At 35.0% G+C, this 17801-nt stretch overlaps 1 protein-coding gene across 6 annotated transcripts in view; it reads right to left on the reverse strand.

The window, feature by feature from the left end:
• PLCE1 (phospholipase C epsilon 1) overlaps positions 1 to 17801 on the reverse strand; it is a 163230-nt gene that overhangs the window by 92196 nt on the left and 53233 nt on the right. The gene's annotated exons all lie outside the window — the stretch shown is intronic.

The following is a 17801-nucleotide window of genomic DNA, read 5'->3' on the forward strand; positions in this document are numbered from 1 at the left end:
TTTAATCACTGTGAGCAATCTTTCAAAATGTTCTGGTGTCACATTCATTGCATTACTTCCAGGCTACACGCAGGTCTTCTATCTAATTGGTTTAGTACTCTTTTTCCAATATTTGTGCTAACACACTAATGAACTTCAGTCTGCAGCGCAGCAACTAGGTAATGTTTGCTTATGTAAAAGAGTCTAATTATCAAAGCAAGAATCTGGAAGAAATCTTTTCATTTAGTATACAAGGAGAGACTTGATTCTTTGCATTCTTGTATGCTGACTTACTGATTAACATTAATAATTCATCTCAATGATCTGTGCTTTGTAATTACAAAGTGTAAACTACCAAACTAAAAGTTAACATAGGGAAAGGTCATTATAACTGTTACCAGAACAGGTGCTGAGACAATTTTCATGGGGTTGTTCCCCACCAGTCCTTAGATGTGCACAAGAAATAAGCTGATGTCTTAATGACTGTTTTTGCGATTAATGGCTTGTTTCTTGTTGCCATCCTTCCCCACATATAAACAAAATGCAGCTATCCATCAACATGGCAGAGATCGCATCCAGTCCGATGACGCAAGCACACACGTGCTCAGTCAAATTATAAGAAACTGTTTGCACAGTCTGTGCATGCTGCATGTCAGAGGCACCGGCACCCTCACCACAGGACACATACGTGCCTGCCATGTAACCAAGGAGGAAAGTGGCTCCCAGCACGGGGATCTGCACACACGTCCACTTCTGCCCTAAGACCTGCATTTACCCTGCCATGTAAGCGAGGAGGGTTCAAATGCCCTGCTCCCACGAGGTATCTGACCCTCTACAAACAGAAGTTGTGAACAATGATGTAATTCTTTCAGCCAGGTAAAGAAACTGAGAATAGCAGAAGCTTTGATTCAGCTACTAAATTCAAAATTTGGCAAATTTTTACTTCTTATTTATTTTTTGCCATAAACCAGAAAATCAAATACAATGCAATATTTATTAAAGTACATATTTCTTCTCTTAATTTTAGATTTTGTATTAACAATTTCTTGGGGGAAACAGTAAAATTTTACTCAAAATATAACAATTTATTAACTAGTAATGTAATTCAATTATTTGAAAAAGAGCACTGACATTTATTAATATATAAAAAAAAAAAAAGTCTTTCACATGTTGACAAGGACTATTAAACTCAATTCCATTAGAAATATGGCTTCTGCGATTCATTACACAGTGAAATGCTGCGGTATCTTTTTTCTTCCTCTCCCTGCAAATTTTCCAAAATTTATTTGGTCTCAGGCTTCTAGAAATATTAAGCCTTTACTTAAGCCTCTCTATCTTCTTTTCTTTGGTATACAACAGTTTTATGGACTCTCAGACTCTCAGTAAGAACACTGCTCATCTCCACCTTTATTCAGAAAGAAAATGCACTCTTCAACTGTGCGTTATCTGAATAGGATATATGCATACCTTTTGATCAGGTAAGTGTCTGCAAGGAACAGTGGGGATGTGCTTATGACACACCCTTCCAAAAGGGGTACTGTAAAATAGTAAAGCTGCCTTATGCATGGATGATGAGTGTGTCACACGTAGCAGACATAATTAGTCTTTTTACCTTGTTTAAAAAAATATTTAGTTAATAAAAGTAATTTAACTTCCCAAAACTGCAGTTACCTTCCAAAATATTTTTTAAATTGTGTTCTGCAACATACAAAGGCCTACACAACTAAAATTTCTTTCAGCTGCCAAAGCAAAGAAACCATTTGTTGACAGAAACAGGCGACAGTGTTTTGCTGGAGAGATTATACATAGAATAATTGTGTTAATCTCTTTTGTATAAAGTAGACTTCAGGGCACTAGCTGTCTCCACAGACTCTGCGCTTCACATAACATTTTCAAATACTATTTGTTTTGATGTGTTAAAGCTCTGAATGTGTTACTTCTGCTGCACACAGATGCATTTACGAAAAAATACAGACTTACAATGTGTATACTTACCAGCCACTGAAAAGAACTGAAACAATCAGAATAGGAACATATCCCTCAGGTAACTGATAGGGAAAAACACCTTTCAGTGAGATTTCACCAGACAATTGGGGAAACTTAATCTTGCCTGGGAGACAAAAAAGTTGATTCCAAGCCAGGGCTTACAGTTCATCCTGGCAGATGTAGTTATATTGACCTATATCACTACCAAAGAATGATTACTGTAATTAACAATGAATGTGAACCAAAAAGAGTAAAATGCAGCACTAAACTGACAACTACCTGTCAAAAAACAATGATTCACAAGGGCGTATCGCTCCTGATTCACTTTTGCCTTCCATATCAGATCAAAGATTTCAGTCATCTGCAGTCTGATGCTGCAGTATCTCACATACTACATATCGAGCAGTAATTCACAAGAAACTGAGGACAGTATCTGGATCTAAAAGCATTGCAATATTAAATGTACTTCAAATTTCTTTTTAAGTAGTGCAAAGTACTGACACTTACAAGGAGTTTAGGGTGAACTTTCTTATCTGTACCACTGTAACGAGCACACATGTAAATGGTAAAATTTATACGCAGTTATAGTACCTCAAGATTTACTTTAGACAATAAAAGCACAAATTCTAATATTTTTTATCTTTTTTTTTTCCCACAATACTTTTAAAATAAGAAATTAGCTGAAACAGGTAACTCCATATACTAATACACTGGTATTCCAATGAAAGTATACTATGGCTTTGATAGATTTTTACTTTCTTCTATTTTTTAAAGAGATTTTAATAGTAAGTAAAATGAAAATAAAAATTACTTGCAACATAAAATTTTCCAGAATACTACAGAAGAAAAACATGTCCTCCAACTCAAAAATGAAAATTAGCATTAGAATAAATATTAAATTCAGGCAGAATTCCATCCTTGTAGTTTTACAGCCAAGTCCATATTTGGAAAATAAATGGAAACACATAGATTTTTCAGCTCTTAATAACATATGCAATAAATCATCAAAACTTTACTTTAAAAAAACCTCAGTTTTGCTTCTAGTAACTTAAAATGGTATCTGCAAGTTAACTTGTTGATAACCTTCAGGCAATAAAACTTTCTTACAGTGACAACAGACATATTTTCTTAAGATATTCTTTAAAAATAACTATAAGAACAAGTAAGTCATGCTGGCCTTGAAACTATTCCATATTTTTCTCTTATAATCTTTTCTTCTGTTTAATCATCACTACAATTGCAAAGTGCATTATGTCTTTTTTCTCCACGCACACTACTGTAGGTTTACTACATAAAAGTGGCAGAAACCTAAACACCATAGCCGTTCTTAGCCCTACAGTTTATGACAGATATTCCCCCAAAATGAAGCTGGAGTTCATGGGTGCTGCTGTACTGGAAATACTGGATATAGCAGTTCACAAAAATAATCGTTCTGATTTCTTATGTAAACTTACATGTATCTCTTCCTTTTTACTGTAATCTTTTATTTGTTTCTCTTTTCATATTTTTTCTGCCTCAGGTATTTAGCTTAGAACCTGGGTGCATGTTATCATTTTGCCAAACATCTAGCAGCTGCTTGGCGCGTATGAAACCCAGAAATTGGAATTAAGAACAGACCAAAGATTCCTGTTATTAGGAAGCAGGCTTAATTTCTCTAAGTTTATTATAATAATAAAGAATATGTGTACCCTAAAAGTTCATTATAAAGAACAGCCATGAAAAATTATGCTTATTGCTACTACACTATAAAAATAACAGAAAACAGGCCCTAATGGGGCTTTAATAATTCACTGCATTGCTTCTGACCAGCACCTGTCCAAACTCTAAAAACCTCCATCAATATATCCTGAATGATCAAAATGAAACACTGAAATGTAGGAGGTATGTATATATATATATACACACACATATGCTCGGTTGCTACTATGCATTCCACTCTGATTTCCTGGCTGTTTACCTACAGAGCGTTTTTCTATTATAGAGGGCTGCCGACAGCCCATGCCCTGTGACACAAAGCCTTCATTAGTTGCACATTTTTAAAGCAATTTTAAATGTCTGTAAACCAGAATGGTATATTAACAAGTAATAACTCTCAGGACAGTATGTCTTGAAGATCACTTAAATATCTCCTTTGAAAACACGAAGGTTTTACAGAACATACAAGCCTAAAAGCAATTAATAAATGCTGCTCTTTCCAAATTTGTTCTGTTCCCAGAAAAATTTCATTAAAATGAGTAAATTCTGATGGTGATTTTTCATTTTGGCACTGCAGGTTTTTCCAAAGAAAACCCTCATTAATATGGACCAAGGGAAGCTAACAGCTATCTCTTGGAAGTCATGACCAAGGACCGTTCCAATTGTTTTTACATGTATTTATTCCACAATAGTGTAACTCAAGCATCTATACCATGGAATATGACAGCAGTCTACTATGAAAAAAGCACTTTGGGCAGAAAGAAAGGAATATGTAAAGTGAACTTGGGTAGAGGAGAGGGGGGCTGAAAGAGGAAACACACTTACCAGAGTAAGAATTTGCTCAGAACAAAAGAATCAGGCATTAATGCACAGTTAGACAATACTTCAGTTTTATGTCTTCCAAAATGGCACTCCAGCATCACACTTCGGAGCATTTATTTAATAAAATTTAAAGAAGAGGTGATGCTGATAGTCACATAATTTTCTGAAGGATCTTGGGGTTTCTCAGATTTATCTCATTCAGGTTATGACCATACATGCACTGATTAGCCCATGACATCTCAAGATCACTGCCAAAGTACAAATGCAGAACAGATTAAGAAATGCTTTTTTGTAAAGATGTTGCCTACCTAGAGCCAGCACTTGTCACTGGCCATTTTCTTCCAAGGATGTCGTGGGGTCGGGGCGGGGGTGGCATTAAACAAAAATGAAAGAATATTCTCCTATTACTCCTTACTATTATCACCTTTTGAAAAAAATGGTATTATTGTAAAAGTGGAAATAAACAAATTTCCTAATGAAATTTCTATTAATAAATTACTTTTCCCAACATTCTTACTGAAAAACTGTTCATCTTATTAATCTCAAAATACCACCCAATATTATTCTGTTTAAACAAGAGTGAGGCCATAGCCTGAGGGACATTTCTTTTAGCTACAAACACAAAAGCCATTTTGGACATAATTATTTTTAACATTTAGCCCTTGATCTAGTTCACTGTGAGAGAAACAGTCATTTAATTACTCTCCAAACAATGCTAAGTTGCTAATCGTTTGATTTTCAAAGATCCTGGAACAAACAACTGTCAACTGAGATCTGCAGAAATGCTGAAAATCAGACCAATCTATGAAAAAAGGTCTGCCACTGATCTGGGATTTAAAGTCAGGTCATGTGAACTCATACAGATTTCTAAGACAATACAGAATAATTACAGACCTTGTTTTCAATCTAGCTCATATTTTCAAAAATAATTCCTGCTGTGCAAAAATAGAAATGAATCAAACTATTTTGTACAGTCAGTTCTCCAAATAATTTACAATTATCTAGTCTGAGTAAACATTACAGATACAAAGACACTTGGATAACACTCTGAAGGCCAGGTCCGGAAAAGCACTGCAGCTTTCCGACCTAAGCTAGCTCCAAACAAATTACCAGTTTCTCAGCACTGTGTGCGCCAGATATCCCATTTCTGAGAAGGCTCACTTGCTTGTGCATGCTTATTGCTTACAGCTCTACAGAATTTAGTTACAGTGCTTCCTTCAACTTCCTCTCTGTGCTCTCATAAAGCTCAGGCATCTCTGCAGAGAAATTCACTACAAAATTTGGTTAAGATGACAGCAAGAAATCAGATTCTGAATGGATGGATGTTTGCAATTTCAAGAGAAAAAAAACGCTTTTATTAAAAGAAAACTTTAAAAGCTACAGCAAAAAATGGTTGTATCGTATTTTCTATCGCTACTGCTAAAGTCACCCATTAAAATTTTGAAAAATATTTTACTTAAATTGCAAGAAAATGTAGATGAAAGGCATACTTAAAAGAAAAAATATTTAATATTGAACAGCAAGTTAACAAACATCTGTATTCAACTTCATTACAACTCAAATGTCCCCTGCAAAAAGTCAAATCTTTGGCAAAACTACAAACTCATACAAACACTCTTTTTTTTTTTTCTTAACAAATTGATAAATCTACCATATTTTTTTGACAAATTTACACCATTGGTCTGTTTCAGGACAGTTAATCTGTTACAGGACAGAAGTTTCATGTTATTATGCATTACGTATGGATTCAAGGGTTCCAGCTACAAAATTACATTTAAAAAAATTAAAGAAAATAACAGCAGGAGAGACTGGAGGTGACCAAGTGTTGGGTTCAAATGTATATCACTGCAAATGTTCTGCACTCAAAAAGATCAAAGATTGACCATCCCTACCTGACTTTCATAGATGAAAAAGAATGGGGTGCCTTTAGTATGTATACTTTTCTGATTTTCAAGAAGGAGGAAATCTTTAATTCATGAACTTTCTAAAACATTAATCTCTTGTAACAACTTCTGGTTACGTGTCAATGATGAGAACTGAAATACATTGAACACTGAGCGCATTTTCTGTTATGTCTAGAATAGTGTATATACTTGTCTTTCTTTCTATCATGTACTTAAGATTCTCAAGAAGACATGCCAGAGCCTCATTCTCAAACAGTTATGCAGGTTGTTCAAAGCTCAAGGATGTTGTTACTGTGTTTGGTAGAGAAGATGCTCTGAACAGCAGAAAGGTCTGCTCTGTCAGGACTATTTCTTAGCTCTGTTCACTGACATGTCTTGTTCATGTTAGCAATGAAATAGGTGAGGCCTTCAGAAACTCTTTTGAGAAATTGGAGCTTTTTTGTAAGTATTTTTCAGTGTTTGGAGTACAAAAGCTAGACATTCAGACTGTTAGAACATTATCTTCTTGGTGGACTTGGAAGCCTGTGACCAAATAAGCACACACCATTCAAGATGAAGTGGATGATGACACGTAGTCATCCACAAGCTTTAGTAAATTGTACTGCCACTCAAATTTGTGTGAGATCCACTACCTATCCCAAGATACTCTCTGATTTCTTGATTGTCATGACACTCTACTGCAGAGTTTCTTCCTAGGTGCACTGTGGCAAATATGGAAACAGCTATCTGGAAGCAATGCAGTTTTGCAAGTCGGGGTCAAACTCAAAAATTCCCACAAATCCTTTCCCAGCATCTCATGATCAATCTTTTTTGGCTAACAGGCAACATTCTTCAAGTATTAACAACGATCCCAGATTAAAATAAAATAAAACAAAACAAAATAAAATAAAATAAAACAAAACAAAATAAAATAAAAATAAGTTACATATTATGACGCCCTTCTTCATACTTAACAGGTTTTGGAGATATATTTGAAGTCAGCCTCCGGCTGGCTTTGCAAGCCAATGACTGCCTTGCAAAGCAGAACTGATAGCAGTTTCAGCAATGGCACCTGCCATCTAGCCTGCCTGCAGCTTTATCAACAGGAGAAAAAGAACTGTCATCACCTGAAGAACTTTTGCTGAAACACAGCCATCTGGTGCAGGTTTGCATTTGTGTTCAAGAAATAGCAGTAAAGGACTGTTTTGGCACAGTGTGACAGTCACCATCCACCACAGCATGTCAGGGTGACAAAGAATAGCCTCGGAGATCCGTATGCAGGTAATCTCAGAGCTGCAGTAGCAACTCATCAGCAAGAAAGCTGGAGCTACAAAAACACATCTGCAGTGAAACATATGCAACGGTGCAAAGACTGTTCAGAACATCACGGGTTAGCAGTGTTCTTTACATCTTAATTTTCTCATATCTTGGCTCTATGTATTTTCACATGGTGCTTAAACAGAGTATCTTGACTGCTGAGATGCTAATTTTTGTAATGGAAAAATTCCTTAAAATATCCCTAGACTGCTGAAAAGCTGTTTTGTATTTGAAAAAATGCCGAGAAAATAAGAGAATACAATGCCATGGTGCAATCTGAAGTGTACCTCATAACGTACCAGGAATACTGTTGTCTTGAGGGAGTGGGGGCAGGGAGCAAACCTTGCTCAAAATACATGCACAGAGTCATCAATACCGCTACAATTCCGCCCAGTACTTGACAAATGCATTATTTACTCTAGGGTGGTTCACGCATATTCAGGGCAGTGTGGTTCACAGGTGTTGTTCGTCTTTTGCCTGGCACACTACAAAGAAGAAAACCAGGAACTACTTTAAGAACAAAGGAAACAGAAAGGTTTGTTTACTGCAGCAGCAGACCAGCATGGAAGCATCAGGAGAGAGAGAGGGGAAGATCTCTGAGTAAATAGTTGAGGTATAAAGAATTTAACTGTCACTGCACTGAGGATGCTTTGAATGCAGTCAACAGAAGGAATAGTTAAAAGAGAAAAGAAAGGAAATAGAGTAAAATGAAGTAAGGTGGGGGGGTTTCTGCATTGGGTGCATTTTTCAATGCATTTAACAAGATTGTGATTTTTAAAAAAATCTCTGCTTGCATAATTTGCAATTGCAGGCAGCGAGTCAAGGCAAACACTGTGTGTTATGCCCTCGCTGCACAGAAACTGTCTAGCCAAGATACAGTCTAGCATATACTATCACTTTCTCCGTACAACAGGAATAAAACTACTGAGTCAAAAGGAAGTTGCCCTCCCCGGCGCATGGTGTGTATGACTGGCAGATGAGGTGCATGCAGCAGAGTCTGTCCAGTCCCCTTACACATCTGAAGGAAAGAACACATCGCAGGAAAGGAGTAATGGTCTTCAAGTACCTCTTCATCATAGGAGTCAAAGCTTGTTCCAGCATACTCATGACAAACTAATTCACTCATGGCTTTTCTAAGTGTCTAGTGTTACAGTCACTGTGGGAGGCCCAGATGTTTTCCTTTGCTTTTCTGTACGTGAGCTTCAGGTTCTAACAATTTAGATAAAACACTGCAGTGACCTGTCCCCTTTGGTCACCGTTCCAGCAATTGTTTTGTCAATATTCTTGTTGCAATGTCTGTTCCCAAAGGCTTTTCCAACTTTCGCTCTCTCTTCAATGATTAAGGAAGATGTAGATCTTTGCAGTGCCAGGACAGAGCACAAGATAGACTACCATGCTAGAGAGCAATAACGCTCACTTACTCAACAGCAATTTTTGCTGTGTATCAAATTTCACACAGTAAGTTGTAACTGGGCAACATGGCACAGAGTAGCAGAGGACACACAGGAAAACAGATGAGTTCACCCTGGTAATATGGGGAGCAGCATCGATGGCAGCTGGAAGGTTGCCAAAAGAGTGAACAAGCGCAGATGTGCCCAAATATTAATATTAATTGATGTTCTGTGAACCTTCTACAGCTTCAATTGCAATTACAGAATGTCCATTACCTCACCAGCCAATATTTCTTATGAATTGCATCCTGTTAAGGATGAGATCATTTCAAGGAGCAGAAACTGAATTTAATGAGGATGAAACCATCTTGCAGAGGCAATCCCTAAATGTAACTCAACATTCTTCAGAAATAATATCAGCCATCCCCATTCAGTTCTGGTATATGACCAATGTCTTGAGTAGGGAAATCTTTTCATTCGTGATCATGAGAAAATGATGAAACAGTTTTAAAAAACCAAATACATTTGAGAGTTGGATTTACTTACAACCAGAAATTGTAACAGCAGGCCCAAACTTCTGACAAGTCATCATCTTCACTTTTGATAACACTTGGTTGCTATTACTTACTAATTTTCCATTTCTGTAAGGTAACAGTACTAATTATTTTTAAAGCCATTACTAAAGGAAAGATGGACTTCACGGATTTGGAAGACAGACAGAGCTGTGCGATATAAATGGGGCACAGATTTACCACAGCATCTCCACCCCCAGAAAATCCTGCTTAAAGAATCATCAGTCCAGTGGAGAAGGAATCGTAAAATAGTCCTTGTTACTTCTCATGGCAGGTAATACACTTTAGATCCAAATTACTAAGAAGAATCATCTTAAGATATAAAACAGAGGCTGACAAAAGACATCAATTAACTGTCATTTGAAAGATTGTTCATAAGTACTTGAAATTTCAATTTGATTAAGGAGAAAATGAAAGGATGACACCAAACACAACAAAGGAGCTCTTCACATCGCTTTTCAGCAACGTGAAACAATGCCCTTGCCAGTGAGAGAGACTTCTGTAATCTTACCCAGAAAGGGCCAAAAATATCACTTTCTGGTCAGCCAGATCAGCTATTTATATTTCTCTTGGCACAAAAGTATATGTGAAAAAATATTTTTCTTAATAGTTATTAATTATTTGATTACTAAGTTCTCTTGTAAAATTCTTCAGTTTAAATCATAATTTTCATATTTTTCTAGAACTTCTCAACTTGGTATTCTGAGTTAAATTTCTGTTGACTGTTCTACTCTTGTCAATTCCTCATGCAGCCAGTATTCTCTTTTTATTTTCTAAATGAGTGCTTATTTACTTCCTCCAAACTTTTATCAAAAAATTCACTTACAAACAATATGCTGTCTTAGTAACTAAATAAATTAAATATACTCTATTCAAACATCTGTGTTATTTCAACTTTATTCTAAAAATAACTACCTATTCTAAACATAACTACTAAGCTAATGCACACCTTTATTTATTTACTGAGAAGATGATAGTTTTACTAGTCTGATGTGGGTCATGTCTTTGAACACCTGATCGCATGGATTGGAGTTTCTTGAGTCAGCAGCTTTCAAAATTGTCTACTGAGTTTTTAACATAAAAGTATAGGCACCACACATACTTCTGTTCTAAAATCGTATTACTTTTTAAAAATACATTTTCATAATGACTTTTGATACCTCTGACGAAAAACAAAGATATTCCATTCATATAAAACTTCTCAGGTGTGCTATAAAAACTATTTAAACCAAGAAAAAGACTAGCAGGTTAACTTTTCAATAGAGAATAGAAGTTTTACTGTAGCCAAGTACATTATCTAAAATAGACAGTAATTAGGATTCAAACTCCATGTCAGAAAGCAAACTGAAATAATTCAAACAGCTTAGATGTTAGAATATTGAATGTGCCATGACTGAGTAAGTTCAACTTGAGAAACGCACATTTTCATTGTAAATTCCACCTTTTGTTGTACATCTTTAGAACATCAAACTGCAATGGTATGCTACTATTAAAATGGATCTCTAAGCTTTCCAAATGCAAGTAAAAAATAGTAAGAAATACTAACAGAAGCCACTGAAAACTCTATTTAATACATCCTTAAGGGCTTACGTTCTTCAAAGGTAGACACAAATTAATTACTCTGAAACCTTTAATGACCTAATTAAACAGGCATTATGTTCATCTTTTCCATTTCTGAAACACTGACACTGCGACGGGCACATTGCAGACATGTGAATGCCGAGCATTCAATGCAGAGGAACCCAACAGCCCCTTTCCCACATGTCTCTCTTTTCAACTATTATTCTGTATGTGGAGCGATAGTGAGTCTAGATTTTCTCTAAGAAACAAACAAAAACCCACACACACATCAGATACAGGCAGAAATCTGTATGGTTTTGTACCTCACTAACAACCATAATCTTCCCATTGGAGGAGAGGCTTCCATAGAACTCATACATTTAAAAATAACTGCATCCCCACACATGTGAACTGATTATTTAAACAACTTTGAAAGATGAGCTTAGTTGCATATTTCTGAACTGCAAATTGACAGCAAGTTTGAGGAGTAACCCACAGTACAGAAAAAAACTTAAGACATCTCCTGTCCACAAGACCATCTTAAAAAGAAAGAACCAAACAGAAAACCTAAAAATTATGGCTGTTGAAGACCATGTCTCACCAGTCCTTAAACGTTTTGTTTGTTGTCCTCTTTCTACAATCATATCTATTTGCCAAAGGTAGCCATAACTACTTCTGCAAAACTCTGGCTTTACCTGTTCTTTTAAAATATTATTTTAATATGTATACTTACATAACTGATTCAGAAAGCATACAGTCTATTCCATTCCTGTGTGTCTGATATTAAAAGTTAAAAGATAATCAACGGTAGGGGTTAAAGTTCACAGCATTGGCTAATTCAGTTTTTACACAGTGCGATATTGCATGCCTGCGACTAAAGAAACTGCTTAGAATTGCTTATGAAGGTCTCAAGCTCAGAGTAAATGTGTCAAAGCTCAAAGATGAAGTACATGTAATAAAACTGTCTTCGTATTTATACAATCACTATTATTATTTGTATCAAAGAAAGACTCATATTGGGATATTATTGTACTATACATTGTGGTTTTATATTGAAAGGTGGATCTTTCCAAATCTATCAGAAACAGCCTACAGTTTAGATCTACAGTCAGAAGCATAAGTATTACATAAACGTAAAGTGCAATAGAACCTTGCTGTATCTCTAAATATTTTCATTTATAACCAATTGTAATTGATATTGTTGTAAAAGATCAGTAGGCATATTACTACAGCTGTAAAATGTATGCATCCTACCCATGGCATACTGCTAATAAAAGTGCAACTTGGAGCATTTTCCTTAGCACAGGAAATCTAGTTCTCATTTTCTAATTTTGTAGACACTGAATCCATGCCTATTTGTTTGCTTGTACTTCAGCTGTTGGGTTCATAGGGTCACATGAATAATTATAAGATTATTTTGGATAGTACTTAGGGGCCAGGAAATTCTCAGAGTTTTCATGACTGAATTGTTTAATAGACTTTTAGGTCAGGCTACAGAACATGATTTCATGAAACAAAATACATTTGTTCTATAAAGAGGCATTTTCCACTTTAAGGGTTTTTTTCGTTACCTAGAAATAGAAAAGGCACTATTCCTTGCCCAAAGTAACAACAATATATTGATACTCTGAACCTAATTTTTAAATGACACATTCAATATTAATTTACTGATAAAAAGAGAGTCTTCATTCATCACTGCTCACAATGAACATTTAAAAACAATCCTTAAAAAAAAGAAAAAAGGGCTCAAGAAAGGGGCTCTCTTGGGCTATCCTGTAAATTCTTAGAAGAAAATTTTTGGCTAAAACTAAGGAATCACAATAATCCAGCACGGTACAATGAAGCGATTTTACTGCTGTTGGTATCTTGAATCACTAACCTAGGACCTTCAACACTATTCATCTTCCCTAGTCATTAGCTGCTAAGGAAGACCATGGTGTATCTACAGAAAGTAGCTAAAGTTTGGGAAAGTTTAAGATTAGACGACAGCGTGAACAGGTAATACACAATGCAGTGACCTAAAGAAACAATTTCTTCTTTTCCTTTTTTTCCAGCTGGTGTGTTCAAATGCTGCTTTAAACTGAATAACTGTCCTGCAGAACACAGTACATTCAATCTTCACATCATATTTTTATTTTATGACACAACTTTGATGATGGATACCTAATACACACTAATAGCCATACTTATATTAAGACAACTGTATATTAGAATAAAACTGTATTTACTGAAGTAATTGTTACTGGAAGAGTTTTTGAGTTTCATTCAAATCTACTAAAAAGATTAAATGATGGTAACACTATGATTACATTAAAATCCATGAGTTTATTTTGCTGTCTCCAAATAGAGTTTTGGAAGCCAATTCCAAGATCTAAACATGGGACAATGATTCATTAATTTTATTTCCAGTTCAGTTCTACTTGCCTGAAATGCACAAAATGGAATCTAATGTTCTGCAGTATTCAAAGGTTCTAATTCCTTCATCACAGTTAAAAAGATGTTTTTTAAAGTAAATATGCTTGTTTTAAGAGAGAGAATGAGAGTGAATGAGGAAGAGAGTGATCAAACAAGGGAGTGGGAATGAGAGAGCATTAGTTCAGTATTTAAATTACACTTTTTAATTGTTAATGAAGCAAAGATGATTCTGCAGGACCAGAGTATTTGTTCTCCCTTCTTTTCCCACTGGAGTGGAATGTCACTTGAGGCTTGATTTTCAGAATTTAAGGCATCTGGCTTCAGACCAGAAGAACAAAAATATTTTAAATTAACTTTCCTTATTCTCTGGGGATTGTTACAGACCCAGGGACTACAGTTTAGTCATCCATGAGATTTATTTTGCTTTAGCGTTAGCTTCAACTAAACTTTGTATATACAACAGCTTACTTACCAAAATCATAGCCACTCTGCTCAGTGCAATGATTTTTAAAAATTGGCAATTATATTACACTGAATTACCTGCATAAATGACCTATGCATATGCTTAACCTCTCAAAATGAAGGATAAAACTTAGATTCCTATTATAAGCTTCTCTTTCATACTATCGCACCAGTTTTGAAAAAAACTTTGACTCATTTATCTATACTTACACATGCCCAATTTAGGATTTTTCAAACTTTTTCAAAAGCTTCATCTTAGTAAGAAATAGCGCCCTTCAATAGCTTTGGAAGAGCTGAGTACAGATTTGTTTTGAATTAACTGCACCAAGTTTTCACGTACATAATAAAGTATTCATGTACTTGAGGAAGGAAAATTTGTAGTGGATGTTTCAGTTAACCCCCAAGCAAAAAGACTTGTTTGCTCTCTCATTTTAAATGATTATCCTAGAAGGACAGAAAAACCTTGAAAGCGCTGTATGTTTCCATGAAACTCTAGTAGTAGCATAACATTTTAATGAAGTCTCAAATACTCTAAACTTGACAAGTACACTGTTAAGATCTTTAGAGATCATTTTTGTCACAGTAGCATCATTGTGAGAATAAGCAGGAAACCTTTTTTGTTCAAATAGTGCTATGGTAAGAACTTGAGGCGGCATCAGGGACAAAAAACAGAAAAAAGTCCTTTATAAAGATTATATAGATCTAATGGATCCTTGCTGTAGTACAGAATAAACAAGCAGAGATAATTTCCAGACCCTTATTTTCTCAGAAGCGTATCAAGGACAATCTATTCCCATGGAAGGTAAAGTTTTCGTATGCCTTTATTAACAGAGGTCTAATCAAACCCCAAAGCTACATAAAATATATAAACCTGTTATAGTACCAGCACAGAAAAGGGCAATACTATGGTGAAAAAAAAGTGATTTCCATCCGAGACATGTACTTCTAAAATCTATTTTAAAACTGAGTCTTTATATTCCAAAGTTACTCTACAAAGCTGTACTAATACATTCTTCTACAATGAAACATCCCTATGAAGATTCATCTATCAAAGACTGTATGAAAACAGAAAGTGAAGCAATGAAGTTTAGTTGCTTATCAAAATTTAAGATGAAAAGTTTGGGCACTAGTTTAGTATTATTAAAATAACTGATACAAAAATGACACCTAAGAGTCACAGCCTCTCTCAAAATTAATAGAGAAATAAGAAGGAGTAAGGATGGCAACAAATACTATTCCATAAACTAAGTTAAGATGGTTTTGATAACTCTGCACCCTCAATATGTACTTGATAAACATGTGACTGTACTTTAACATCTTAGTCTAGTCATTCTTTTTTTATTCTCCTGACTGGCTACCTGTGTATTTACTTTCTTCACGGGGCATTGCTCCTCTGGACTTACTAATACATCAGCGAAAGCCCATAGGCACATACATGCTACTTATCAATATGGTCATTTAATAATATGTTATATCTGTATATCCCACAGCTCACCTTTTTTATCACTGTGTACACACTTTAAAACAGGAATTTTATCTTCCTATGCATTTTTTCGGCTCCTTGGAAAGTCAGTCCCACAGCCTAACACTGCCAGACATTATCACAGCATACATGACTTTTAACACTATTCATAATGTATCAACCGTCAGTTACCCTTTGTTTTATCACTTCATAGCAGCAGAAAGAAAAAAGTAGATATTTGGGCCCTTTACTGCCTCAAAGCTTTGTCATCATGTTCCCAGCCTATTTGCTTTTAACATAGTAAAGCTACAACACTAAACTATGAAAGCATCAGAGAGGTAAAACTCCTCCTGCTATGTAAGTGAAAATAAGTTGAAACAGAGTTTGTTTTCATTAAGAATAACCATCACAACTTACTCTTACTAATAATCAGAGCTTACATACAAAAAAAGAACATTATTATGTTATTTTTACAAGTAGGTACTTGGATTCCTCATTAACCAACCTACACAATAAAGTGCTTGGGCCAAGTCAAAAGCACTGTTCGTAGTTTAAATTCCTGAAACATAGTACTTTACTGGAAGACTATTCCAGTACACTTGAACATTACACAATTTTCAAATTTTTTTTTGACTATTTAAAAGTACAATATATGTTTGAGAAAAGGAAACAATTCTCTCACTATCGTCACTAGTGTGTAGTGAGCTGCCTGTAATTTTAGTTTCATGTGCATATGATGGGAGAGTAAGACAACACAGTATTTTTAGTATTTACAAAAACATACATAATCATCAAATGTCATCCTGATTATATTTCTACTGAACATTTTTCTGTGATTACACTGGGTGAAGTGATAGGTACAGAATTTGCTTTCATTCATAATGAATATTCAAAAAACCAAATCTTATATACTCACTTTATGATTTCAATATACTTTACTAAAAAACAGCAAAGCAAGCATTTTCTATAAATTCTTGCTGTACATGCAATGTTTCTCCATCAGTTTACAGTAACAGTGAGGTATTCATTGGGGGTTTTAATGCCAACTTCATTAACTGTGTCCAAGTATTTTATCAAAACAACAAAGTAAGAAAAATAAAAGCCTGTAATTATATATTACTTTATTTATAAAGTTAGAACCCAATACTAAGCAAACAAGTAGAAAGAAGTTCATCTAAGTTTTATAACTTTAAGCACTAAAATCCTGTAAGTGGCTTTACAATCAATTAAACACAGTGAGGTAGTAAACACTCACATGCAGTATGCCCAATTTAAATAAAAAGGAAACAACACAGACTTTTAGAAATTACTAATTGTTTACATCCGCAGGGTAAGTACTGACTGAAAAAGCAGCATGTTCCAGTAAGAAATATCCTGCTTAATATACCAAGAATATATTTTTCTGCAGCACTACATTCTTCTTTCTGAAGAAGGAAAGCCTTCCTGTTATTCCTGCAGCAAGAAAAACTTTTTTATATTTCATATTACATGAACCATACCTTTTCTCCTTGTGTTTCACCATATCCATATCTGTATCATACCAACTGGTAGGAAAAATTACAAAATTGTATAGAAATTGAAACAAGCAGACACAAGCAAAAACTGCAAGTTAGCTTTCAGCACTACAAGATGACAGTCTGTCCTCGTCTACAGAGACTGCCTAAGAGCCTGGAGAGAAAAAAAGTACATTGCCAAATCTTAATCCCGTCGTTGCATTTCACATGGTGCTGCATCACCTCTGCAGCTGCTACAAGTCTACTCTTCCAACAGTCAGTGGAAATCTGTTCATTGTAAAAACTCCACAAGCATTTTAGTTTCACCACAGACACACAGATAATAAAATCTGAAATATTTAATATTTAATTTTGCTGACATACTGGAGTCTGTGTTTACATTACTGCAAATGAAATGATGCAATGCTAAATTTATCTGAAAGCACTGCCTTAGACTCCTGGTGTTGTATGAATTTATAGAAAAAATATTTTACAATGTTAGCAATTAACTAATTTCTAAAATGTATTTATAAATACAGAAAATAATGTCACTGGCATGATGTAAACTCATTGTAAGTATAAGTAAAATAATTCTTCCCACATTAGATTTCTCATCTCTAAGATACAAATACAATCATATTATTGCAGAAAATATACAGATTAATAGGAAAAAAACTGTGAGCCAAATTATACAAACACAAGATTATTTCTAATTAGTGTCCTCTTGAAACAGTGCCCAAGCATACTGCTGAGGTTGCTGCACA

The sequence above is a fragment of the Harpia harpyja genome, chromosome 10 (assembly GCF_026419915.1).
Source record: "Harpia harpyja isolate bHarHar1 chromosome 10, bHarHar1 primary haplotype, whole genome shotgun sequence".
Taxonomy (NCBI): domain Eukaryota; kingdom Metazoa; phylum Chordata; class Aves; order Accipitriformes; family Accipitridae; genus Harpia; species Harpia harpyja.